The following is a 27,753-nucleotide window of genomic DNA, read 5'->3' as shown; positions in this document are numbered from 1 at the left end:
CAACGGTTTTCTTATTTGTTTAAAAGATTCTCTCTAACCTTGAAACTCTTTTTTTCGACATTGAACATAAAATTGTTTAAAATTTTTATTATTTATTGCTTTAAAAAACAAGAAGCTAAGAAAAAACACGTCAGAACATAAAATTATAAAGAAAAACAGTAAATTCTCTTCAGATATTTGATTTTTTGTGTAGTAAAAGAAAAATACAAGAAAGTATCGTGAAATTAGTGCGAGACGCAGGCTTATCAGTAACAAGGCTTGATCTCTTCCAGACAGCCTGAAAATTAAATAAAGATTCAGTAGGCTTCAGAAACACGTGTAAAGTTAGATAATGGAAAAGTACTATTTATTTAATCTTTTATTGTACCACACCATTTAATATTACAATGTACAGTATAATATATATTTGTATGGATGCGAAGTACAAAAGGTGACCTTATCGCTTAAAAGCGATTTCTTCCAGGCCACCTAAGGTAGAGGATAGATAATATATAATACATTTTGTGGCAAGTGGCTTTCTCTGTCCCTTTGTATGCTTAAATCTTTAAAACTACGCAACACTTAAGTTAAATAATTCTTCGAGTAGGTACAAAATGACTATGTGTGCCGAGCACACGTGTCAGAAGTGAAACTTCTTTCGCAAGATTCAAAGATACTAATATCGTCGCCGTTATATATATAGTATACACTAAATAATTATACCAAGTACACACAATATACTCCAATCCAATAGAAGAGCTACAAAGGCACTTTTTAAAAGCAGGCAGCAGATTGCATTTCTTTGTGAGCGGCCTTTAAAATCTCATTTTAATGATCTCACCACAGGCTTTGCGTCTACTTATCGCAAACAATGATATTAAGGTCTTATATGTTGTAAGAAGGTTGTTTAATGGGAGCCTCAAGCGAACAGTTTAAAGCCATTTTTGTTATACGAGGACCATGTTTTGTGTGGATTTTTGTTGTTGTCGACTTTGATGTAGTTATGTTCCTTAGCGTAGCACTTGGTAGCTTAAAATGTGGTTAAAAAGTATCTGTTTTAAAGGACTGGTGACTAACCAAAGTTAACTTAAGCTACTACCTAAATGTACATAAAGAGAAAAGATTAGTGCAATGCGAGATGAAAGAACTATATAAATGTTGGACAATACCAATGATTATTTTCAGAAGTAACGAATGATGATGAATTTGAGAAGTTTTTTTTATTTAAAGAAAAATAATATGTATATAGTTAATGCATAGCTTAGCGTACTTAATAGTGTGTATTTTTCTAAAAATTTTGATAAATGTCTTTATAGTATAGAAATTGTTGTACGATCAAAGTGACTCGATAAAAGTTGGGAAAGTCTTCAGTCTATTTTGAAATGTGTTAATTGACGAAGAATTCTTAATGACTCTAGCCACTTAATTCTATAATTGTACTTCCTAGAATAGATTACTTTCACTCGTTGTGTTCAAGGTTAGGTACTACTGTTTTGGACTATCTGACATTTAGTTTTATATTACTTTCAAGTTAATTTGAATGTAATTATTAATGAAGAACAAAGAAATCTTGCCGCCATAATGCTATTTTATGCTGAAAGTTTACGGCAACCAAATTTCGTAACAACCGCCGATATTCCGCCACCCCCGAACTCGGCAATTATTTCAAAGGGTTCCGTAATATATTTTAAAGTTATGAAACTTCAACTGGCCGTGTAATAGTTGATTTATGAAGTTGGAAGTAAGTGTAATGAATAGATGAGTTTTCAAAGACTAACTAGATCATTAATTTATTATCTCACTTTTCTATTACGCGGGCAATCTAAATTCTCTTCATGGTTTTATATTATGTTTATCTTCGAGTTGTGCTGTAAGCACTGACTAAGGTATAGTGTTGGGCAAATGGTAATGTTTTAAATTTTAAATTTATAAAAGCTGCTCAGTGCTATGACCTTGTATGTCTTTCATTTCATAACCATCGCTTTTTATTAAAAAAAAAAGAAAAGAAATATTCAATCCATAAAAATTATAAGTTTTTAGATATAATTTTGTGGTAAACCTCTTTAATAATTTCCTCGTCTTTAACCCGTGTTTACACTACAATAAACATTAAAACAATAATCAAATAGGTCAGGATGCTTTAGTGCGACGCAATTGCTAGCGAAAAGCGTTTAATTTCTAGATTAATTAACATTTTGTAGTACACTGTGTCGTTTACATTGCACGGTGTATATGCCCATAATAAAAGTGCACATGTCAAGAGCGATGGACGAGGATTTTTATTTATTCAATCACGTTTTAAACTACAATTTTTCATGTAACGTCGAGTAATTGCTGTCAAAAGATTAAATACCGAGCGATGCACGGAATAAATTATTAATTTCTGTATTCACGATTAATGTTACAGAATGTTCGAGACCGTTTCAGTTTATATGAATCTAGATTAACTGTATGTATGTGTGAATAGAATCAACGATTACTAGCAAGTGTGTTTAATGTATTGTTCACTTATTTTTAACTAGCTGTGCCCTGCGGTTTTACCCGCAGTGCTCCACTCCTCTTGGTCTTAGGGTGATGATATAGCCTATAGCTTTCCTCAATAAATGGGCTATGGACCAGTAGTCCTGAGATTAGCGCGTTCAAATAAACAAACTAACTCTTCATCTTTTTAATATAGATTATATTCTGTAGCAGCCTGAACAGTTTGTTTTTACCAATTATTAAGAAAAACGTTTTCTATTTGTTTGGTTTTGGTAATTTCTTTTTAACATTAAGTAGTATTGTAAACAAAAATAATTGATGAATGGTGTTGTTATTGTGCTTATGCCTTTACTGTATAATTTAATATGAAAGCTTACTCGAATAAAATTCTAAAAGCCTAATATTTTGTATGTGTTTGTTTCATGGTGTGCGACTTGAATTATAGGTGCCGTTTTACTAAATTTTAACGAGGCCAAAACCCTCCAATCTTCAAATATTTCAACGTTTTAAATAATAATTACGAGTGGTATTCGTTATTGATAAATCAGTCATGGAATTCCAATAACCAAGCTAATATTTTATTTGTCAAACGGCGATTACGTAGCCACCATATTTTAATCAATATGGTGTGTTCTACTTTAAGTTCTAGTGTTTACCAAAAATGAATCTTATTGCCCTGAAATTAAGTGCTATGTAGAGCAGAATACGATCTACAAAAATAAATACATATCAAGATTTAGAAATTAAAGATTTTAACGGATTTTAAACGCGATTTATGTATCCATTTTATTATTTTTCCGACGTTTCGCACTTTACAGCGAGCGTGGTCAGTGTCCCCGTACTGACTAATACAATGAATAAATCGCCTTTAAAATCCGTTAAAATCATAATATATATAATCATCATAATACTCGCGTAAAATCAGACACTAGAAATTACTAGGTACATTTTATAATGTCGCAGTAAAAGGGAATTTCATAGAGATAAAATAAAAATATTTACTGATAGCATATAAGAGTGGCAAATCGTATTTTATAGGAATACGTGTTAATTACTAGACCGGCGTACGCTGCAATTAGCTTACGTAAGCCATGAATGTAAATTTTTTGCGACGTGCTTCCAATATAATATATTTAACGTGTTAACATACGAGCATACAATGTGGGACCGTTTCATAATTGCGCGGTTTTGAGGGAATAGAAAATAAACTTGTATAAATATATGAAAAATAAGATAATATAAAAATTATATATATATTATGTACACTTATATAAAAAGAAAGGATGAAGCATTTTCATTAATAATTATAATTTGTTGATTAATCCATACTTTCTATACTTATATTATAAATGCGAAAGTAACTCTGTCTGTCTGTCACTCAATCACGCCTTAACTACTGAACTAATTTGCATGAAATTCGGTATAGAGATATTTTGATACCCGAGAAAGGACGTAGGATAGGTTTTCCGGGATAAAACCTATCCTACGGGAACGGGAACTATGCGGATTTTTCTTTGACTGCGCGGGCGATGCCGCGGGTGGAAAGCTAGTTAGTAGTAGTTAGTATTTACACGTATGAATATGTTTATTAATTTTACATATTCTTATGAATGTATTCTGAAATTAAGTAACGTATAATTCAGAAGTTAAGTACCTAACTACTCTTTAATTTACATATTTTATTGTACATCTCATTAGACCCCAGTTTTATGTAAACTTACTTAACCTCAATATAATAAACAATAGTATTGTGGCCTTTTAACTACTTTATGATACTTAATTTGATATAAATTATTGTTTATTTGAATCAATAATGTGGCAATATAGTTAATTTTTATTTATATACAATACTGTTATAAAAATTTGCACTATGCAGTTGTTACGTTGCTACGCAAACTTTAGTATTAAAATATATAGAATATAGTATATAGATGGCTTAAACTATACATAAATAAGAAGACAAATTCTAGTAAAGCTAAAAGATACAAAATATATTACAACATTATTATTTGGAGGTAGCTACTAATCTACAATCATTCCAAATATGCATTTGAACGCATTAGATTGTTGTTCAAAATACCTCCATTTCACATGTTCCCAAATTGATATTCCCTTAATTAAAGAGGTCGTGGGTTCAATTCCCACCCGGGGCAAATATTTGTGTGATGAACATAGATATTTGCTCAGTGCTCTGTGTCTGGGTGTTGAATATCTATACATATAAGTATTTATTTAAAATTATATATATGTTTATCAGCCATCTGGCTTCCATAACACAAGCGAAAGCTTAGTATGAGATGAGATTGTGCCGTGTGTGAAAAATTGTCCTGAAAATATTTATTTATTTATTATAGTCAGTTAATTCAATATTTCGTGTTGAAATGTACAAGCTGTTGCAATTCTTTCCGAAGCAGGCTTTGTTCCAGTCCCAGCCCGTTGTATAAAAGCTGGAGTGTTTAAAGTGATGAGATTTTCCCTGAAAAATTCTGTCCTGGACATAATTTAAAGTACAGACGGACAACAATGCTTTTATTGTTACGAATTGCGAAATTAATTTCGCAGCGGGAACGGGTTGGCACATCGGTAATACGTAGAAAGCGTAAGGTGATATACAATGAGGGTTTATTATTCAAGTGTTGACTCTTTTGTTTGTCTCTTTTTCCTGTTATTTTGAGTGTTGTTGGTGTTGTTTTTATTCCTTTTTAAGAGTAAATACTTATAATAATAAAAATATATAATAGAAGTAGATAGGAAGACCGAACATTAACATTTACATTAATTAGTCTGGACCTTTTGCCACAAAAATTCATATTTATTATTTTTATTTTCAACTAACTGTCCGGCCCCGGCTTTTGTTCCCCGGCAACGCGAAACGGGTTTCATTTTTATATATTATATAGATTATTAATTATGCTATTCTTTAGGTAGTCCCTTTAGATTTTATGTAGGTATATTGTTGTCCCGATAAATTATATTCTTTCAGTCTTTCGTTAACTACGAATAATATTTATTAAGTATAGAACATAAAACTATGTTTAAAATAAATATGCATAATAATATGTGTAAACCTTAGTATTTAACTGTCGCTACACAAGTCATAAGAGCTATAAATCTTTATGAAGTGTGTTTTCATAAAAAAAGTATCTTCTTCCAAATTATAGAGAATGACGCGACTATTATATTTTTATAACGTGAACAAGGAAAACTTTATAATATAGGAAGAATTATTGTTCCTATACTACAACGTGTACTTTATTAAAAGGAATTGAGAAACTCGTCTTAGGATTTTTTTTTTTTGATGATTCTGTAATAGAAGGTATACTTTTGTTTACAACAGAACGACGAATCCGATTAAAAAAAATATTTCGGTGTTAGATAGCCCATTTGTCAACGAAGAAAGAAAGAAAAAAACATAAATATTTAAAATTTCGCTACACTGCTACCATAACGCTAAGACTAATATGACCATTGCTCAATGCAGGTAAAACCGCGGGGCATAGGTTAAAACTATAATATCTTAAAGTTAATAATATATAATTACATATCTAAGTATTTAAAACAAAGTCGCCTTTTCTGTTCCTATGTTCCTTTGTATGCTTATATCTTTAAAACTACACAACTGATTTTGATGCGGTTTTTTAATAGATAGAGCGATTCAAGAGGAAGGTTTTAGTATATATTTTATTAGGTTTAAGACAAAGCGGGCGAAGCCGCGGGTGGTAAGCTAGTAATATATATTTATCCTATTGCATCTAACAAACATATTTTTAAATTCCAAAACAACAAAATCATTTAACAAAAGGCCGCGGAAATCGTACCAAACGCAGATTCGCAAATTATCATAACAAAACAAATTGAATATGTTGTATGGAAATTAACTCAACATTATTGTATTCATATTGACTTATTGCATTTCAATAATTCCATTTATTTTTGTTAACATTATGTCAAATGCTTTGATAACTTTTGTGTATAATAATTATTATCCGCTAATCGAATATATCGAAACAATTTAATTTTTCTATATTGATTGATTTTACCTTTTTTTCGGTTAACATAGTCGCGGGTGACACCGCAAACTTGATGTACTTTGCGGTGTCACCCGCGGTCAAGTCTTCGTGGAAAAAGATAAATAATCAAAAATAAAAAAGAGCTTTTGTGCTGAGCACGCGTGCTAGAAATGAAACTTCTTTTCTCAAGAAAGGCGACGATTTTGGAAACTTCGAATCGTCATTGATGACGTGACGGTATTCTCATAACGCGACCTTGAATTTGTGGTACTCTCAATGCGTCTGAAGAAGTTTCACTTCAAAAAGCTTGTTTTCGTTTACATTTCTTTCATGAAAATATATGTTTTGGAAAGCCTATCACTTATTTAATGAATTGTAATATTACATTCGTATAAACTAACCGTCCATATTCGATAATAGTATTCTGTCCAAGAAAGTAAGTAATGTGGGTAGCAATAAAGAGATTACTTTTAAGTACAATAAACTATATTATTTTTACATAAGTGCTGATTTACACAGGGTCAGTAGACAAGTCAGTCGCGGCGCCGAATTTCGGCGTCTTTAACTGTTTACATAGACTTCAAGCCTCTGTACTGACTTCAAATCTGTTTACACAGGGTTTTTTTTCATGTCAGCACTGATTTGCCTCGAATTTGTAGTCAGTTACTGACCCTGTGTAAATCAGCACTTATGCTAAATCTGATTGTTGGCATTTGCCATAATGGTATTATCCAAGGTATTATCACTTATATGACAGTTAAATAAATAAAGTGACATCTATTATATAAAGCCATAAGGACTAAAGATATGATAAACAGTTATTTTTATAATGTTATCGTTTATTACTTTTAAATCGTTCAATATAACTACCTTATAATAATAAATAATGAGTTTGAGTTTTTGAGTTTGAAAGCTAAATACTGCAAAGTTCAATGTAGGTACATATAATTGCTTTAAATTAAAGATAAAATATACACAATGCCAGATGGCATTGTTTATATTAATATATAAGTGGGTAATAAGATTATTATAATAATAAAGATAAAAAGAAAGAATGACTTTTCCTACATATTAGACCACATGCCCGAATAATCAACCAAACCCTAACAAGCATTAAGCAATTCCCTATAACTGCGGTAAATAGGCCAGTTTAAAGTCCATATCATTTTCATCCCAATTGAATACCGATAGCACATATCGAATTCTTCGCAATGAGCATATCCATTGATGTTTCAGTATGATATCCCTTTCACGCCTAACATTTCAAAACGCCATTGAAACTCGATAGTTTCATCGCTTACGATTTGTGGTGAAGCTTTGAGTTATCGAACTTAATATGAGAGCTCTCCCATTCACTTTGAAGTCCGGAACGCTCGAGTTTGGATTTTAATTATAGGGCCGTAGAATTTATATTTGTTTGACGGTTGTGTTGCACAGTTTTGGAAGTAAATGATCTCATTTTTTTATGTTTGACCGTAAAAAATATCACTGTTTATTTATAGATTTCTCATTCTTCTTACAATTCTATAATAATTCCAATGCATTAAAAATAATTAAATAAATTTAAACTTATGATTTGAAGGGTTACATTATAATGTAAATTTGCGTGAAACCAAATTAAAAAACAGTATATTTTTCTCATCATCGTCTGTTTAAAATTACATTTTCTCTAGTTAGTATTCCAGTGTTATTCATTTTAACGTCTCGTTGGTTGCAAATTGCAATTATCGAGTTCTTTTCTTTGCAATAAAACCAACAAACAAATATTTAACAATGGCACTAGAAAGGAAAATCACTGTTTATTGAATAAATAAATATTTGTGTACATTTTCTTAACTTTTTTTCCTTTTGTCGCTAATGTTGTCCCTAAATAAACAATGCTTTTATTATATATAGAGATGGACTCGTTGAAATATTATTTTAAAATCACAATATTCTTCTTTCGCAAAATATTTAGGTATTCAGTAAAACATATTTAACGATGTCTATAAATGTCAATGGGAAGGGCCTAAAACAAACAGTAGTTTTAAGAGTTATGTTTTAAATACCAATAAACATTTTAGGAAAAAATGAATTACTTACTTGTATACAAAAAAAGCAACAAAAGCAGTCGCTTTACGCCCTTAGTACACCGACGTATTCGCGTGCGGCAGCGAAACAACGAAAAATCTGTCAGTGGTATGGCAGGTTTTCGCATATGATATGTCTCACTCTAGCACATAGCTAGATGAATAGTTGCGTCCTTGTCAGTATTGTTTCGCAAGGAACTGCGAAATGGCCATTACACAGACGCATTGCGAAAAAGTTGCGAAAACATTGCTGTTTACTAACGTTCCGCAGATATTTCGCTACGCATTAGTTTCGCAGAGATTCGCTGCCGCACGCGAATGCCTCGGCCAATGCCACTAATATAACGGCGTTAACGCCGTTAGTACTATTTCATCTATCTATGTGCTAGAGTGAGACATATCATATGCGAAAACCTGCCATACTACTGACAGATTTTTCGTTGTTTCGCTGCCGCACGCAAATGCATCGGTGTACTACCGGCGTAATCTAAATTCTAACAAGCGTTTTCAAAAATATCGTACACCATAATATCACGAGAATATTTATCGAAAAACTCCTCAAGAACTTGCCCAAACTTTATCTATAAAAAGGAGCGTTATTTATTAAAAATCTTGCTAGGTATGCAGTGCGGACTGATATTTATTGATGATGCCTTAATTTAAATTCATTCGTCCCAAGCGGCTGAGCTGTCGAAAATATCGAAAATTTTATTACCCGTTCCAGTTTCCATCAATGCACTTTCAGCGTATTTATTCGGTTAGATAAATGGTGTATTTATATCAAATAAAATTAGTGTTGCCCAAATTCAGTCTTGGTCTTGCAGTCTTGGTCTTGCGTCTTGCGTTTTTGCAAGACCAAGACCAAGAACAAGACCGCGTATTTTTAGCAAGACCAAGACCAAGACTGACCGTGCAAGACTTGAGCAAGAACAAGACATAGCCTGCAAGACTCTTGCGTCTTGCAGCTAGGACTTAGCGCTATTTAACTGAGTAGTTAGGTGTAACAGTTCGGTATATAACTAGGTAGGTACGCTTAGGAATTCTATGAGACGCAAAAAACTGTATCAAAGAATATGAAAAACTGGACCTATGCGCATTACTAGTTATTTATTAATCTACTTGATCTTTACTATGGCTATGATAATTCAAGCTCACAATGTTCCAATTCTAATACGTTTTTCTAAGATTTAAAGTAAACTTTAATAAATAGTAATAGACTATAATTGCAAGACTTGCAAGACTCTTGCTGCAAGACCAAGACCAAGACCAAGACTGGGAGCGCAAGACCAAGACCAAGACCAGGTGTATTGGCGCAAGACCAAGACCAAGACCAAGACCAGATGTATTGGCGCAAGACCAAGACCAAGACTGGCTCAGTCTCGTCTTGTTCTTGCATTTGGGCAACACTAAATAAAATGCAGGTTGGAACCCTGAATAAAGTTGTATTTATAAACGTTTATTGTGTGTATGTTTGGAGTTACTTGCCGGTTCTTCTCCATAGATACTGCTTTCCGAATCGGTGGTGGAAAAATATGTAATGACGATTTAAAAGTGCTTCTAAAAGAAGTCTAATTGAATAAATAAATGTTTGATTTTGTGACTTAGCTGTCAAAAGAGTGAATTGATAATAGAAGTCCGCGCCTTTGGTAGAGCTTACTTCTCGTCTGCTTTATCTGCCCATTGAAATTCATCATTATCAGTCCCGCCATACAAGTGGACCCACAAAAGTTTGTAATATTAGTATTACTTATCTACAAATATTTAATGTGGGTAGATACTAAATTAAAATGGGCACATTAATTTATAACAATAAAACATTTTAAACTTTTTTGTTCTACGTGTAAAACTTTATTCCATTTTATTTGATATTTGTTTACAACAATAACAATATCAATTGAAGTTTGTTGTAAAATAACGTTTAAAACATATTCGCTTTTAATCCGGTCAAGCCAAGCCGCGAACAAAAACAATAAAAACTGAATGCTACTGCTAAATCGAAGATTTTATTATAAAGCGGATAACGCGTTTGTCCCTCTGACTATCAGCTTAAACGATGGGTCACTTGATGTTTATTACATTTCGACTCAATTTGTTAGTTAGTTATTAATTAAATTAATAAAATAATTAAAGCGTGAGGACGGAAGAGAAAATGATTGACTATTGGAAATGGAAGACGTATTTGCATATTTAGAGGACCGCTCGTGGGTAAATTGTTAATAATTGATTTCGTAATGATTGTGTACGTTTATTAGTCTTATATCTAAATCATAATTACTTCAGTTATTTCATTATCTCATTTATAATCAACTAGCTTTCCGCCCGCGGCTTCAGCATTTACGATACTGTCCCCAAAATGAAATAAATCAAGGCAAGATCAATTCCCTCTTTACACAGTTTAAAATTCAAAAGCAATACGTATCTTTAAATGCAAAATTCATCGAATGAACTCGTTCAACGTGAAGGAAGTACGGGGCGGTACAGTTTCTTGCCAATGGATACATATCTACTGCACCCTCGAAAAACTTGGCTCTGCGCCAAACGCGCCTAAGGACAGCCTTTCAATCTTGAAATACGTTGATATACGTTAAAATTTAACGACAACTGTAATACGTCTGGTTTCTGATTATCAAAACACGTTTAGGGCTTTGTTACAAGACCTACACGACCTACATGTATTGCATGAAAGATGCATTTGAGAAATCTGCATTGTAATATGGAAACAATGATGCATGTCTCCTCGTGTACGAGGGAACACTCTAAAATACGAACGAGAAGACCCACTCAGAAAATATATGAAGACAATGGATCAAACCATCCAGCTAGACAGAAACATTATTGTACTAATTATTGTACTAAAAAATATTTTTCTTATGGATAATTATTATTAATGCAAGCAAACGATTATCAACAATTAATAGGTTTATCTGTTTTTATTTAACTCTTTCATACAAAAGCTCTTCGTTACAATGTTTAACGTAACTACCTACTTTAATGAAAACACCGCGAATACGGGAAGCAAATTGCACAATCAATTTTTTACATAACATCACTCAATTTTTGTGCCGTTAAAATAATATTTCATGCATATCAGCCCGTTGTTATGTTGCGATACTTCGCTAATAAATTGTGGAAGATTTACATTTTACAAAACTGCCATAAACTATGATGCTTTACAATTTATAATACCAATACTTGTATGACCAGCTAAGCTATTTAAAACTTTATTTTGCCTAAGTACATTCCGCTTAGTTACTACAAGTATAAATTTACAAGCATAACAATATCATCAAAGTATATTTGATGTAATGATTACTATAATATGAAGTATTTCCTAAAAACAATATAATTAAATATTATATATTTGGTAATAATATTGTATCAAAATTCAAGTAAATGTACTGGTTATAGTTTTAAATATTAAAAGATTCTGGTTCATTTCTATCAACATAATCAGTAGATATCACTTACAACATTTTTATTCTGTAAATTGAACAAAGATCGCCCTAGAATCGAGAACAGTCTATACTTCTAGATAAAACCATTTCATAACACAGAAAAAATATTGGCGAAGTGTCGAAATATATTGCTCCCGTAACGCTGGCTCGTTAGGCCAAAAAAGACGACTCAGGCGTATACACGTATAGACTATCGACGTATAGACGTATAGATGTGTATACGTATAAACTGTTAGCTCAGTTACCGAGCTGCAGCTCAGTATTTAACAAATTCGTAAACTCCGAGTACGGTCCATTAAAGCTATCGTACACTAGGTATTTTAGTGTCGCGATTAAAAGTTGCCTTCTAAACAATTAACCTCTAATCCCATTAGCAATATGGCGAGTCACGTATTTTGGATAGGTGTGTTAAACGCAAGCTTGTGCTAACGTTTTGAATATGTTTAACGTTAAACGTGTTTGAGTTTCACTTGATTTTGGCCGAAAATTTGGTGATGCTGTCATTGTAATAAAGCGATTATTAATTTTAAGTTGCTTTTTTATTACGAATTATGTAGTCGCTAAAATACCAACACGTTAATTACAAGAAATATGACTTTTGACGTTTTCCAAACCGCTAGCATTAATTGCTCTCAAATCTGTCTAAAAACTCATTCGAACATTATTAATTTAATCCTAAACACATTTTCAGCCTCAGCATAAAAAATGCATAATTTTTTTTTTTAAACATTTACACCGTAGCCCTAAAAACACTATCACTTACGAAATTGTATTCGCAATGAAACGGAGCCGAGAGAATTGTAAGTCATACATATTAACTCATTCCATGACAAATGCTACAAACATACAAAACGATTCGTATAACATGAGATATGGTTTGGATATGGGTCACAAGATGTCGCTATGCATTTCATTAGAATATGGTACAAAATATAAGACTTTTTTGTAACTATATGCTTGGCATGCTCCATGCGTTACATTCATATTATATTACCATAGTGACGGTGAAGGGATGGGTTACGAAAATCACTTATACATCAGGGTCAATCGTAATGTATTGATCTTCAAATTCAATAAAAATGTATCAAAACAATGATATTATTACACACCTCTCGAATAATAAGCCATATTACCTAAAAAAGAAACATAACCTCAAAAAATTCCTATTAATAGTACCGCAACATTCAAGTCATACTTGCACAATAACAAGCAAATACACATCAGTAGTTATCTCGTAAAGGATATAAATAGTTGAGCAGAGTTATGTCTCTAGCCGAGACAGGTGTAAACTTTAAGAATCTCGCCAACTCAGATGTCTCGGCAATCAAAACTTTTACTCGATACTTGCATTACTTCGTGTTTGCTAATGTTCTTTGGGGATTTTACAAATACTGAAGATGGCATTAACAAGAGAAATAATAGTAATTAACTGTAAACTTGCGATACTATCTGCAACGGTAAAAGTGTAAAAATAGAATGTCTGGCTCGAAGAAAATTAAAGGAGATGTGAAATTACATGCTACGAGGCTTCTTTCAGTCACACCCGGCAAATAAAGTCAATCAAATATTAAGAAACAACTATTTATTTAAAAAAATCTGTCCGTTACACATGTATTAAATAAAATAATATTTAAGACTAGGATATAAGGAATGGTCACGTAGAAGATTAACGTATAAAATACATTCAAGATCCAAAATTCTACAACTAACAGATCGGCACGTACGATGCTAAATTTCACTTCTAGCAAAAATCTAATCAAACCCAATATGTTTGTTCATTCGTAGAACTGTCAAAATGACACTTTCCGCGTATGATAGCTGTGCCTCGCGGTTTTACCCGCTGTACTGTTACTGTTCCGCTCCTAGTGGCTTTATGTATATCCTATAGCATTCCTCGAGAAATGAGTTATCTAATACTGAAATAATTAAACAAACAAACTTTCGGCTTTATAATATTATTAGGGTACCCACATTTTCTCTGTGATCCTTTATATTATAATTTAAAATAAAGTATGTTAAAATAACACGTGATATCTTATAAGGAAAATTGTAAATCTAATGGGATACAATATAATCCTCCGAGAACGTCTTTATAATAATGTCTTCCTTTAAAGGGCCGGGCAATATTGTCCTTCGAATTATCATGCCACGGGAGCTAAGGTCTCTATAGCCGAGTCAGAAAGGTTATTTACATCGCATGTAGGGTTAGGAGATTCTCGAAGCTTCTGGTTGTTTTCATTATGATATTGATTATACGATATGTACTTTATCATTACTTATTCATTGTAAACACACAAATAAAATGGATTAATTTGATTTTTATTTATTCACGAAATGTTTGGTTTTCGGCTAGTTGTAATATTTTCGATTCGAATTCAATAGGATTATTATGGAATATTATGATCCAGAATTAACAGGTCATTAAGATAAATTTTGTGACGTATTTTAAGGTTTGCTTCTTAGTCAAAATAAATGCTAGTTACTAAAAGAAATATATAACTAAAATATAAACCAAACTTCAATAACAAGAATATTTGTTCAAACACAAAATTTCACTATCAAAATGTTTCCATTGATTGTTTACAAATCCCAGATTACAAACTGGCCATTTACCGTTATCCAATTTGTATAGTATCGATCAACAACTTAAAACGTGTTGCCTATCGTAGTGGTAGTAGCTTGCAGGAATATTGAGTGAATTTCTCGGAATCCCGCCGTAATGCAGTTCCGAAAGTGCCCGGTACAAAGCACGGTTTACGAGAAATATTTTTAAAACGTAATGTAAGGGACGTGTAACGTGACGTGGGAAATATGACAAATCCACGATAGTTCAAGGGAATTTGAGATAGAATTTTAGTGTTTAGCGGTTTAATCTTCGTGTGGAATTGTAAGTGGATTGTAACTACATAATATATCAAATATTATGCTTGTAATGATTGCGTTAGAGATAATAAAAAAATATTGTTTAATCTAGTTTTTACAAAATTCAATATTTTATTTAAGAGACCACAAAAAAAACTTAGATAACATAATGTTCATTGTTCGAATAATTTAATTTCCAGGAAGAATCCATTTTATAACTAGTTCTTGCCATGTACCTACTGGCTAATTTACCATTTAACTTTTTTGTCGATAGCTAGCTACGATGCATAACCTATACCTACTAATAATAACTAAAAAATACTTATAATAAATACTACCTACTATACCTACATTAAAAAAATAGTTTAAAAATAAATAAATCAAATCAAGTCGCAATCTCCTCAAATCGTACATTTGTACCGCCACAGATAACGTAAATTAAACTAAAATTCTACATCAAACAGCTAATGAAAGTTTGGCTATGGCCATCGATCAATAAGTATTAATGCATTGGCTCGATTGTGCCGGACCGGGGTAATTTACTGAATAAGAAACGTGTGTAATTTACTACCACAGGTGAGCGCGAGTCGCTCGCCGACTGACGGGTTCCGTACGAAACTCATTCAGTTTTGATCCTAATTAATTAACGTGCGATATTTCACCTGGGATACTTGTAAATTGTAATTGGGACACGTATTAGAACTTGGCTGTCTGTACAAATTGTGTTACGAACTGGTGACATGTATACTGTATATTGTAAAGCACCACTGCTTTTGGTATGTCTCGTAGTTGTTGTTCTCGTATGCAATGTGTTTTAGTTTGAATTGTATAAACTGCATAGAGTGATACACGTTTGCGTTTTACTTTAAACTGCACAATATTATTATAAAATTTTGTATTTCACCTCTTTCTGTTATCTTGCTGTATCTTTACAGGACCCAATTGATATTTAAGTTTTTCTGCGAATTGTAGACTGTGCCAAGATTTTTTTTTATTTAAGAGACATGCGATGATTAGCGAATTGACACTTAAATACTTAGTAAAATATGTATTTACAATTTATTTTAAATTAATAAAATATTATTTTAATCCCACAAAGGATCCCTGAACCATTCAATATTAACTAAGTTATTTCTTTGTATATTGTATCGCGGTGACGTATTATTTTAACGACTGCCTTGATTTTAAATATAGAAGCTTTTGTCATTAGATGCATAGTTATAGATGGTTATAGTAGCGTTTAGCTACTATTACCTATGTATTCTGTGGTTATAGTATAAAATTTATGCTCCTATCAATAAATAAAATCAATGTAATTATTGTTTTATTGGGTTTGACTTTGAATTTCTATGAAAACGGCTTTGATTCTTTTAATCCATACTTTATTGTGATAGATCTATATTACTTAATTATATACTACTAAAAGTAATAGTTACATAGGTAAAGTCATGTTGTTTCACAGAGAATAAATATAAATAATTGATACCCAACTTTTGAAAATAAGCTAACATATTTTTATCAGGAGTTTCCGCACAAAACTATAATATGCTATACATTCTAAACAAAAATGCTCCTCTATGTCTTATATAAAGTTACCAATAAATAAAGATGCTCCTAATTCTCAAAACTCTATGCAAAGTACGAATTAAATTAATAAAGCATTTAGCTGAAATACTTCGACAAAACACCAAGTGACGGGCCAATCCTCCAATTTTGCATTTAAAGCAGTCGGGTGCCCGAAGAATCAATTACTATTCTATAAGCTGCTTCGAACAGGGTAATTACTTTGTTATTAAATATACTGAAATTAATTACATTTGAATACTAGCATTGGTTTCATTGAGCTATTTACATTTCATAAGACCTTTGTGAAACTATGATTTGGTAAATAGAGATCCAACTGTTTATTTGTGAACATTTTTAAGCTTACTTTTAGAATTTTCACTATCAAGCGGTGACAAGTCTAACAAATCAATATTGTGTGTTATAAAGATCCTTTATATGTATATCTTATCATATTTAAAAATAAATTAAACATTAGTTTTGACTGATTAACCTGGTCGGAGTTAACATTTTAATTATACGAGTAAGTATAGAGTTCTATCGTCCTTAAAAACCAATCAATCACACATCCAGTCCATTAGCATTGATACAATTTATTACTAAATCATAACCAAAATAAATCGATACTCAAAAGGTGTTTTAACCTAAAACTCTAATTAGCTACAAACCAAAGAACAATAGTTTTCTTTTCAACTTGCAATACAGCTGTCCCAAACATTGTAACCATTCCTTAACCATTCTTATTAAAAGAGCTGTTTGTCGTAGAGCGGAGGGGGTGAACGCCCCTTCAAAATAGCCCCCGTCTGTTACAAATTACCTCTGGATTCGACATGACCTATTTGTCAACACTATGGAAGCCGCTCGAAGGTCAATGCTTTTTAATCGGTACCAGAATTAGGTAATAAATCTTCATGAACATAATTTTACGTAGTTAGGATGTTGTAGTGATATCGTTTTGTTATTTAGCGGTTAAAATAGACAGGATATAAATATAATATACGTCGTTTTAATAATTTATTGAAATGGATATGTCTACAAATAGGCAATCACTGTTTTTGATTGTATTATTATCTTTCGGATATTATAAGCTATATTTAGCGCGCCAGAGGAATAGACATTAATAATGAAATTGTGGAATTTATTTATTATAATTTGTAATTTACCCAATTTTATAATTATTTATAAATATAGTGAAACAGAGTATCAATTAAAAATGTTAAAATTATAATACTCAACTACAATTATGTATATTAAAAAACTTTTAATTGGATGCCTAAGGAACTTATCAAATGAGTAATTAAAAACAGTTGAAATCATGACATCTTGTAAAATATCTCACTATTGATATTAATTGTGTCAATTTTATATGCATAAAAGTAACAATGCTCTTAAATAAACATCAATTAAATAACCGAACGTCACGTCGTTAATTACTTGCAGGATTTTTGTCCAAAACGTATTTAAACTTTTGAACATAAGCAATTCAATGTGATAATGTTGACTGTGCTAGAGTCCCTTACAGATGTTATTTTGAACGCAAATTGTTCTTTGTTCTTTTAAATAAACATACCGCGGATTCTGCGAATTTGTAATGTTTAAGTGAAATTTAGATTATTTGCTGTTACCCGCAGTTTTACTTGTGTGGTCAAAGGAAAGAAGCAGAGTGATGGTACATTTTTGATATTATATCATGATTTATCAGAATTTATAAATTACGGATGATAATGTTCCCAGGACAATGAACACTTACTGCGCACCATAAAAATCTTCAGACAAAAAACTCTATCATATAATCACTCCGTTGCGACAAACAAACACACACACATGTATAATATCATTACCAAGATCAGTATCAGTCTATTGAGCAAGGATTTTTCCTCTAGAATACTTTCTATTCCTTGTGTCACAAAGCAGTTCCAATAATTTGAATTGAGTGCCTCCGTGACCTAGGAGACATAAGATGTTCGACTGCAAATCGAAATGTCCCGGGACAAATGATGTCGGACGACAAAGAAAATTTTATAGGAATCTTTTAAATTTCAATAGCAGTAGTGAGGAGGGAAATTGGCGGTGTTGCAACACCTCAGTGCCTTGGAGATTACGGAACTGTGCTGGATTTGTACACGATCTCTCTCCGGTCGTGTAGGATCCATCCCTTTGGACGATGCTGTAGGTAAATGCAATTGTTTATGTGTCTCCCGAAGGATGAGACAGATAAGTCATTCAATCTTTTTAGGTTATACTGCGTCGTATTAGAATACATGGTAAACATTTAAATATATAATTACACAGTTCCGTCATCAGTTCAAGTGGGATTTTTATTGCAGTTATGGCTTTATGAAATAAAAATAAATAATAAAATAAATAAATAGTGTCAAGATGCATACTTATGTGATAAGAGTGTAATTAATAACTTCAAAATTATAATGAATTGGGTCACCTAAATTCAAAATGTTATTTTTTGTTGGATTAGGTACGTTGAAAAAAAGTAATTAGGTAAGTTGTTAAACCGATTCCACTCCATTATATTATAAACGTTTATAGTATACTAGCTTTCCACCCGCGGCATCGCCCGCGCAGTCAAAGAAAAATACGCATAGTTCCCGTTCTCGTGGGATTTCCGGAATAAAACCTATCCAATGTCCCGGGGTAAAAAGTAGCCTATGTCCTTTCTCGGGTATCAAAATATCTCTATAACAAATTTCATGCAAATTGGTTCAGTAATTAAGGCGTGATTGAGTAACAGACAGACAGACAGTTACTTTCTCATTTATAATATAAGTATGGATATGTACTATAATTATTATTATACGTAGGAATAAAAATAATATACAAGTGAAGGTCAACTAGAGGCCGTAAGGAGGTCCCTCAACGGTGTTATATTTCTCGTAATGATGCCCTGTGTTGAAGATAAGTGAGTTAGGTAATACTTCTGAACCGCCAATATATTATAAAAAAACCTTATAATTTTTAAGCTATGCCAACTCGAAACCCTGATAAATTCATAGATTTTATACTGCGTAAATACACGTTTGAACCACCTTAAACGTTTTTATTGAGTTTTCAATCCCATTTCTCATTGCGAAAGAGGACCTACGTTGTGAAATCAATTTTATCTTTATACCTATTAAAATTTTGTACCTAGTAAATTACCTATAAAATCTAAAATTGATATTATAGATAATACTAACTAGCCTTTAATCCCAATGCAGGGATACAATGCTGACGTGATTTTTTAAAGTGTATTATTATTTTAAAACTACAATACTTAGGTATATACTTTTCTCCAATAGATCCACTTATAAATTTATATGTATAAAAGTTATAAAGAGGTGGATTTTTACAATTAATCAAACTCTTATAATAATAGTGCTATAAATGGGGTGTTATTTAGCACAAACAATAAATTTATTTTTATATTCAACAAAAAATAATAAATTCTTAAATTTATTTTGTATTATTACTCAGAAGTTACCGTACTATTATAAAACTGACCCACGAAAGTTCGTCTACTGTGAAAAGAAATATTTTTCCCATTTTAGCAACATTTTTCATTGATGTTCCGCTCCTATTGGTCGAAGCGTGTTATATAGCCTATAGTTTCCTCGATAAATCGACTGTCTAGAGCAAAAATATTTTTTCATTCGAACCAGTACTTTCTGGGATTAATTCTTTAAAAATAACACCAAACAATCAAGCAAATTCCGGTTTATACCTAATATATATTAGTAATTTCTACATTTAAGTTCTAGCAATTTGTACATAATACGTACCAATTTTGAATAATTACCTCATATTAAAGTTAGAAAGACCCATAATTTTAGAGAAACAAAGTACTATAGGCCCAGGTTTGAGCATTCTAATTAGTCTGGATCTGTAGTACCACTTCTGGAGCTAGAACAAGCGCTAGTCGAGTCCTAAAACCTTCTTTTGATTAAATACAAAAAAGGCAAAAAGCTTGTTAAAATGGAGTTGAATACATTTGGAGCTTAAAAACTGGAATATGTTCACGAGGTTACAAGTAGCTTTGTATTCAATTCGAATATAAAATATAAAATCGTGTCATAAAAATAGGTAATAATTTTAATAAATTTAAGTTATGGGTCAATGTTAAAAAACAGTAGAGCTGTAATGACAAACTTTATGTGATTAATTATAATTGTATAGCTTTTAATATTGTACGCATATATTAATATATAGGCCGGAAGATACTGATTTTCGGCAGTATGGCGACCATTTGTAACTATCTGAAAAGTATGGCATGGCGATATTCGTACATGGCTGCAGGACGATGATTAACCTGTGCAAAAATTAGCCTGGTACAAATGGCGTTGTACCAGGCTAATTTTTGAACTCAGTCAGTATCTCCCGGCCTAATATACAAATACCTAAATATTATAAATTAGTTTTTGCATGAAAACCATCAATGTGTTTTATGTGAATGAAAAATATAATAGAAGGATAGGACTAAGATTATTTTACAATTATTGTTCTAGTTAACACAATTAGTGATAACTGCGTTAAAAACAACCGACATCAAACTTGCACTTGCAACATTTACAAATACATACAGACAAATATGCTCATAAAATAAAAACTACTGGGCCTATCTGAATAAAATTTTTATGGGACCAATTCGACACCATCCCGCATCGAACAAAAAAATAATCACGTAAATCGGTTCAGAAACCTCGGAGTAATCGGGGTACATACATAAAAAAATAAAAAAAATACCGGCCGAATTGATAACCTCCTCCTTTTTTTTGAAGTCGGTTAAAAAGATAAATGGAAGTAATTTGGATAATATTATATTCTTACAGAGTTGACTAAGAATTTTGTAGGTAAGCCTCAAAAATAATGCGATACGAACTCTTTTGTCGCGCCCAAGAACTTACCAAGTTTGAAGCCTTTAAACGAAGTAGTTTTGAGTACAGTTTCTTATTTATTTCTGGTGCTCAGAGGTTACATAAACTGGGAATCAACTCTAACTACTAAGACTGAAGCCTGCTTAATCTTAAAAACCGTTTAAATGACTCAAGGTTATCTATTTAACACGAAATTATACATTATAAAATTTAAATACTTTTTTTCTATGAATGGGACCATTAAATCTTTATCCAAACTAAATAAGAGCTAAAGCTTCCTGTATTCATTTTTAATATAAATCCCTATTGAGGTAGCTTGCAATATTATTCACATCTATTTCAACTTATAATTATTGTGCGAAATTGTATAATTGTGAGAACGTTAATTCATTAAATACGTTGAATTTTCTTGAACCAACAATAACACAGAGTCACAGCAACACCGCCTCGTTCTATCCATTCGTACATATAGCAATCACTAAGAGAAGGTTTTCACCAAAAAGAATTGTTAGATTCGAAAGTGGATCTTTCACAAACGTGTATTTTCCGATCAACATGAAACAATAGCAAAACGAAAAAAACCGTCGTCAGTGGTTGGAACACGCAATTAAAAGTGGGATAAAGCCGGTCAGGCGTAAAGCGAGTGTCGTATCGAAGCTTGTAACAAATTTTAGCGCCAATCTATACTATTATAAAGCTGAAGAGTTTGTTTGTTTGAATGCGCTAATCTCAGGAACTACTGGTTCGATTTGAAAAATTATTTTGGTGTTAGATAGCCCATTCATCGAGGAAGGCTATATGCTTTATACCATCACGCTAAGACCAACAGGAGCGCAGCCACGCGGGTGAAACCGCGGAGTGCAGCTAGTACCACATATTGTTTACTCCAGTTTTAGCATGTAACATCGGGACAAATTTGAGACAGTGTGAACTCCTTTGTCACCTAATAAAAGAGCAACTACGCGCTTCTATAGAAGCCTTTGCGGTAGTAAATAACGTCTATGTATTATGACGAGTCAAAAGCGCTTTAATGTCTACTTGAATAAATAAGTGTTTGACTTTGAGTCTAATATAAGAGACGTGTTCACGTCGTTTTATCAACATTTCCAAAAACGCCTGAGGTTCGTGCATCGTAGTCTGTTTTTTCTAAGCAAGCTTGATTACCGCAACCAATAGATATGTCATATGATATTGAAAAAGTATCAAGAAAAAGTGTCAAATAGTTTTCACAAGATAGTTCTAAGAACATAATTCTTGAAAATATATTAATTATTAAATATATTAATTATTCTATTGTTTCTAGAATATAACCAAGGCAAAGGTAAAGGTAATACTCGTAGGTATGTTACAATTTAATAAGGCATTTATTTGGCTCAAAATGACATAACTATTATAAGCAGCATTGAATATTGATAAAGAATGAATAGGCGTGATGCCAAAAAGGGTCACCTAGGAACAAAATGGTGTCTATAAAAACCTTGTGCGTAGCATATTGATATTATGTAAGTCTTGTTGTTTATCATAAATCTACACAAATCTAAAAACTGTTGGCATTCTTATTTTAATATCCATGTAACCATGAAAATACTGACGTAAAAATAGTGCTATTGCTATAGTTAGAATTTGTATATTAATCACATAATATGCAAAAAACAAAAGACCTGCGGTGAAAGTGCAACCTAAAAAACCCTCATTTGTGCAGTCAGTCAAAACTACGCGTAAGTTTATATGGAACTGTATCAGTCGCAAACTTTTCAGCAATCGGGCTAAAACTTATTCGTGCACTCGTAAATTGCTCGAACGTGTATCGATAAGTTTGATAATAAAAATCTTAGTTACACTGAAATAGCTGGAGTTTTCAGGTTGAAAGTTTATAATTAAATTCGGAGGATTGCAAGAGAAATAGCATTCATTATGCAGTGTGATTTTTTTGTTTATTTTAGGTAGTAGGATTAGAAAATGAATTTCCAGTTTATAATATTCACTATAAATTAATTTTGACTATACTTCACAATTCGACTTCTATTTCTAAGTATCAATTAATAGATTATTTATTTGTATTTGCAATTTTTTTACAAATTTTAGAGAAAATTTAAAAGGTGCGTTTATCCAAGGTCTAAAAATTAGCGTGCATTATGCATTCCGTATATTTATATCAACAAATATTATTTGTGTAATAAGCAGATTTAAACAAAATAGATGTAACAGTTGTTCACAAGGTAAAAAGCTAAAATGATCCGTAGAATGCGGGAATATTTTTTTAATTAGGGATATTTTTTTGCAGTGCCTATCTTTCTACTTCATTACCTTTTTTTACCTAATAAACATTATGATACACACATACATAACTCGTGTTATAAATATATTAAAAATAGTTTAATTCTAGCTTCCGCCCGCGACTCAGTCCGCGCCGAAAAATTAAGATTTGTTGACGTATTTTTTGAGGATAAAAAGTATCCCATTTTATGCCCAGGATAATAAGGTATAATTATACAAAGTTTCATCGAAATCGAACGAAGTTTTCACGTGATGCCTGCACATACAGACAGACAGACAGACAGACAAAAATTTTCCCATAATATTTGGGTTTGGTATCGATCCAGTAACACCCCCTGGTAATTATTTTTTCAATATTTTCAATGTACAAAATTGACCCTTCTACAGATTTATTATATGTATCTAATAATAGATATTATATAGATTATCGTTGATTTTTTATGCGAATGTTTATAATATAAAGTGAAAAAACTAAAACCCAACTACGACAATAACCGGCGCTGAAAAAGTATAAAACAAGATTTCAGAATACTGAACTGAACAAAGTTGCAAATGTAGTTGCAAGTAAATGGACACAGTAGACTCTACCAAGATGCCTTCGTTGTAAATTGACAATAATGTCAAACAATACTATTCTGAAGTATGCAATATTCCACTATGTAAAGATAAATTTTCATGTTTGGAAAGGCGTAGTCACACGTTACATAATATACCTATCTACCGTAGCACTTCAACAACGTGTGACTACGCCTTTCCAAACATGAAAATTTATCTTTACATAGTGGAATATTGCATACTTCAGAATAGTATTGTATGACATTATTGTCAATTTACAACGAAGGCATCTTGGTAGAGTCTACTGTGTCCATTTACTTGCAACTACATTTGCAACTTTGTTCAGTTCAGTATTCTGAAATCTTGTTTTATACTTTTTCAGCGCCGGTTATTGTCGTAGTTGGGTTTTAGTTTTTTCACTTTATATTATTTGTACTATTTTGGTGTTAAAGTGTATTTGAGGGCATAACATTAACAAAAGTTAAACTGATGAACTAATAAAGAAGCTATGGACGAAAAGATGTGAATTATATGCAATCAGCCCATGAATACAGGTAAAGTCACGAGCAAATGCTAGTAATATATATATATTCAAAATGTACAAGGAAAGCGCTTTCAAATGATACCAAACACGGGATATTTATCTTAACTTTATTTTTTTACTTTGTATGTTTTGTCCGATAGAGGACGCCACATTAGATTTTGTGAAACCCTATATAGCCTATAACCAGCGGACAATTAAGACGCTTCTAATGATATGTCATTTGTCAAATTCTGATAAGTAGTTTAGACGTTACGAGGGAACAGATGAACATACATACATACATACATACATACATACATACATAGCCTGTCAAAATCATAACCCTCCTTTTGCTTTGCCGTAGTCGGGTAAAAAATATCAAACCAATTTTCGATTCAAAACGTAAATTATTACACTATTTTGAATTATTAACTTTGAAATATGAGCCAACTTCCTAAAATCACAAACTTTAAGAAAAGCTACCAAAAATAATGTATATTTAATAAAAGTATTACTTTCAAACTGTAAGTAACTTAGCGTCTATCTTGGTCGTGAACTTATACAAAGTTAAGTCGACATTGTCCTTCCTAAAAACTTTATTATATTTTTACACATTTTTTAATAACTTGATGTTTGACCTATGTTTATTAATAAAATGTAATCTTTGTGGTCACGATAGTCGCGCACGCATTATACTAATTCTATAGGAACTAAATTATATAAGCACAGAAAACTAAATTTATAGGAGATAGGGTGAATAGCGTTCCGTAAGTAGCACGTCGATATGTTTTCACTTCCCAAAAAAGCAGCCACAATTTGTAGGTAGATACTATTACAAATACATTCTCATCAAAAGCACTATTAGGTGAGTCATCCTTCCGTTCGCACTTTAAAAGAAATACCTACATCAAAATGTGGTTCTGCCAGATTCAGGAAATGAGCGTGAGAGCATTTCCGCGCTTAGTAATGTCATCGTATAAATGGAAAATTTTGCCAAAGTAATTACGCCCGTGCAGCGGAATATGAGCTCTAATGCGGCGTAATAAGGTCCATGCCTGGAATGTTTGCTTGATATGCAATCATAGCATATGTAATCCCAAGTGCGATTTTAGGGTTATGCCCCACTAGTTCCACTGTTTAGTTTAATGGAACAATCGAGCTTCGATTGGATGGAAGTTAGTAGGAGTTAGGTGGTTCTTAGATTTTGTGTGTCTGTTTATTAAGCACTAACAGTGAGACATAACTGACAAAAGTTCTGTTTTTAAAACATAAAGAAGAGCGTGTGTACCGAGCACATGTGTCAGAAGTAAACTTCTTTGGCAAGATTCAAAGATACCAAAATCGTCGCCTCACTCCATGACGCGTCGACTTTGCCATGACGAAACCTTGAAATCTCTGTGCCTTAAGAAGTTTTACTTCATAAACGCTATAATTATAGTTAATAATAATAATTGAATACTGTGGGGCGGTGTGTCTGCCGAGATAATCCCCATAGTTATGTCCACCAATGGGCTGGTTCCTACCTCCTTAAAACAATATTTAAGGAGGTTGGATTTACCGGTGAAGCCCATGACAGTGGGGATACAGCGGGCAGTCCTGCTGGACAACGCTCGGATAGTCCGTAGGTTCCTCACTCAGTCGCCCTAGGCTCCGGCAGTCTGCTGCCTGGCCACTCAGCCGGAGTTGTTTAAAACACCGCCGCGAGGCGAGATACTTGCCCCCCCATTAAATACTATTAATATTGGAGTTATTCACAATACCGCACCGCCGCCAGGCAAGATAGTTGCCCCACTTTTCTGTCCTCATAATCATATTACTGAAGATATCTAAATAAGATCTGTGGCTACGACGGTATCATGTATTTAGGAAGATGACAATTCATCACTACTGGCGTAAATCTACAAATGAAGCAGAATTAATGTATTGTTAGACGTAACTTTTGATTTAATATTTTTGTGGATGAATAGTTGTCAACATAGTTGTCATTATTTCAAGTCCGAACATGCTTAGCTGTCGAATACTATAAAAAGCCGCTTTCCTTTGTCTCGTGGCGCATTCGTACGAATCGTGCCTAGGGGCTCGGACGTTGTTTATACGACGTTCGACCCAACTACCTTCACTTTGCTAATAGTCGTTGACTTGCTGCGTTTTGTTATCAACTACCTACATCAATTAGGTAGCTGTGTAGAATCGCAGTACATTCTTATTCCATTCAAACTAATATTTAACCCGGCCTCGCGTGTTATTTCTTAGATCAGAAGTGGGATAGAATTCAAGCCTACACTTATTTAAATGTGTTTGAGTTTACGTAGTTTTGTAACGGCATACTGGCGTTTGTGTTTTTTCGTGCGTTGTGTGAAGTAAAAGTTTGTTGCGTGGATTATTGTAACGGGAATGTAGTTCATCGAAGGAATTGTGTGTGCTATCCGGACTGCGCCCTGCGGTCCGGGGTAGTTGAGCCTTCATTTGTGTTAAGCGAACGTCGTGCCTATGTCACAAATGAGTAGGCGTTGTTCCCATGATACGCGAACGTAGTGCCTATGTCATGTGGATGTGATTGTTGTTCTGTAAGGTCAGTGTGGCCGAGGCAGGATGGTTGTGTAATCCCGAGATGAACTACCGTTGTACTGTAATACGAGAAAAGGCGTACGAGGACGTACGATTGTCAGTATGGCCGTGTTAGACGTAACTTTTGATTTAATATTTTTGTGGATGAATAGTTGTCAACATAGTTGTCATTATTTCAAGTCCGAACATGTTTAGCTGTCGAATACTATAAAAAGCCGCTTTCCTTTGTCTCGTGGCGCATTCGTACGAATCGTGCCTAGGGGCTCGGACGTTGTTTATACGACGTTCGACCCAACTACCTTCACTTTGCTAATAGTCGTTGACTTGCTGCGTTTTGTTATCAACTACCTACATCAATTAGGTAGCTGTGTAGAATCGCAGTACATTCTTATTACATTCAAATTAATATTTAACCCGGCCTCGCGTGTTATTTCTTAGAGTATATTACATTAATTGGAATAACACTTGTTAGTTAGTTTTCGCTTGTTATTGACGGGCTTCAAGACTAATATTTTACAATCAGTTTTAGCTGTAAAATGTATATTA

General features: G+C 32.7%; 1 protein-coding gene across 3 annotated transcripts in view; it reads left to right on the top strand.

Annotated features, from left to right (window-relative positions):
• LOC123705336 (potassium voltage-gated channel protein Shaker) overlaps positions 1-27,753 on the top strand; it is a 149,312-nt gene that overhangs the window by 18,123 nt on the left and 103,436 nt on the right. The window lies entirely within an intron of this gene.

Source organism: Colias croceus, chromosome Z (assembly GCF_905220415.1).
Source record: "Colias croceus chromosome Z, ilColCroc2.1".
Classification (NCBI taxonomy): Eukaryota; Metazoa; Arthropoda; class Insecta; order Lepidoptera; family Pieridae; genus Colias; species Colias croceus.
This window is presented reverse-complemented; position numbering and strand designations above follow the sequence as displayed.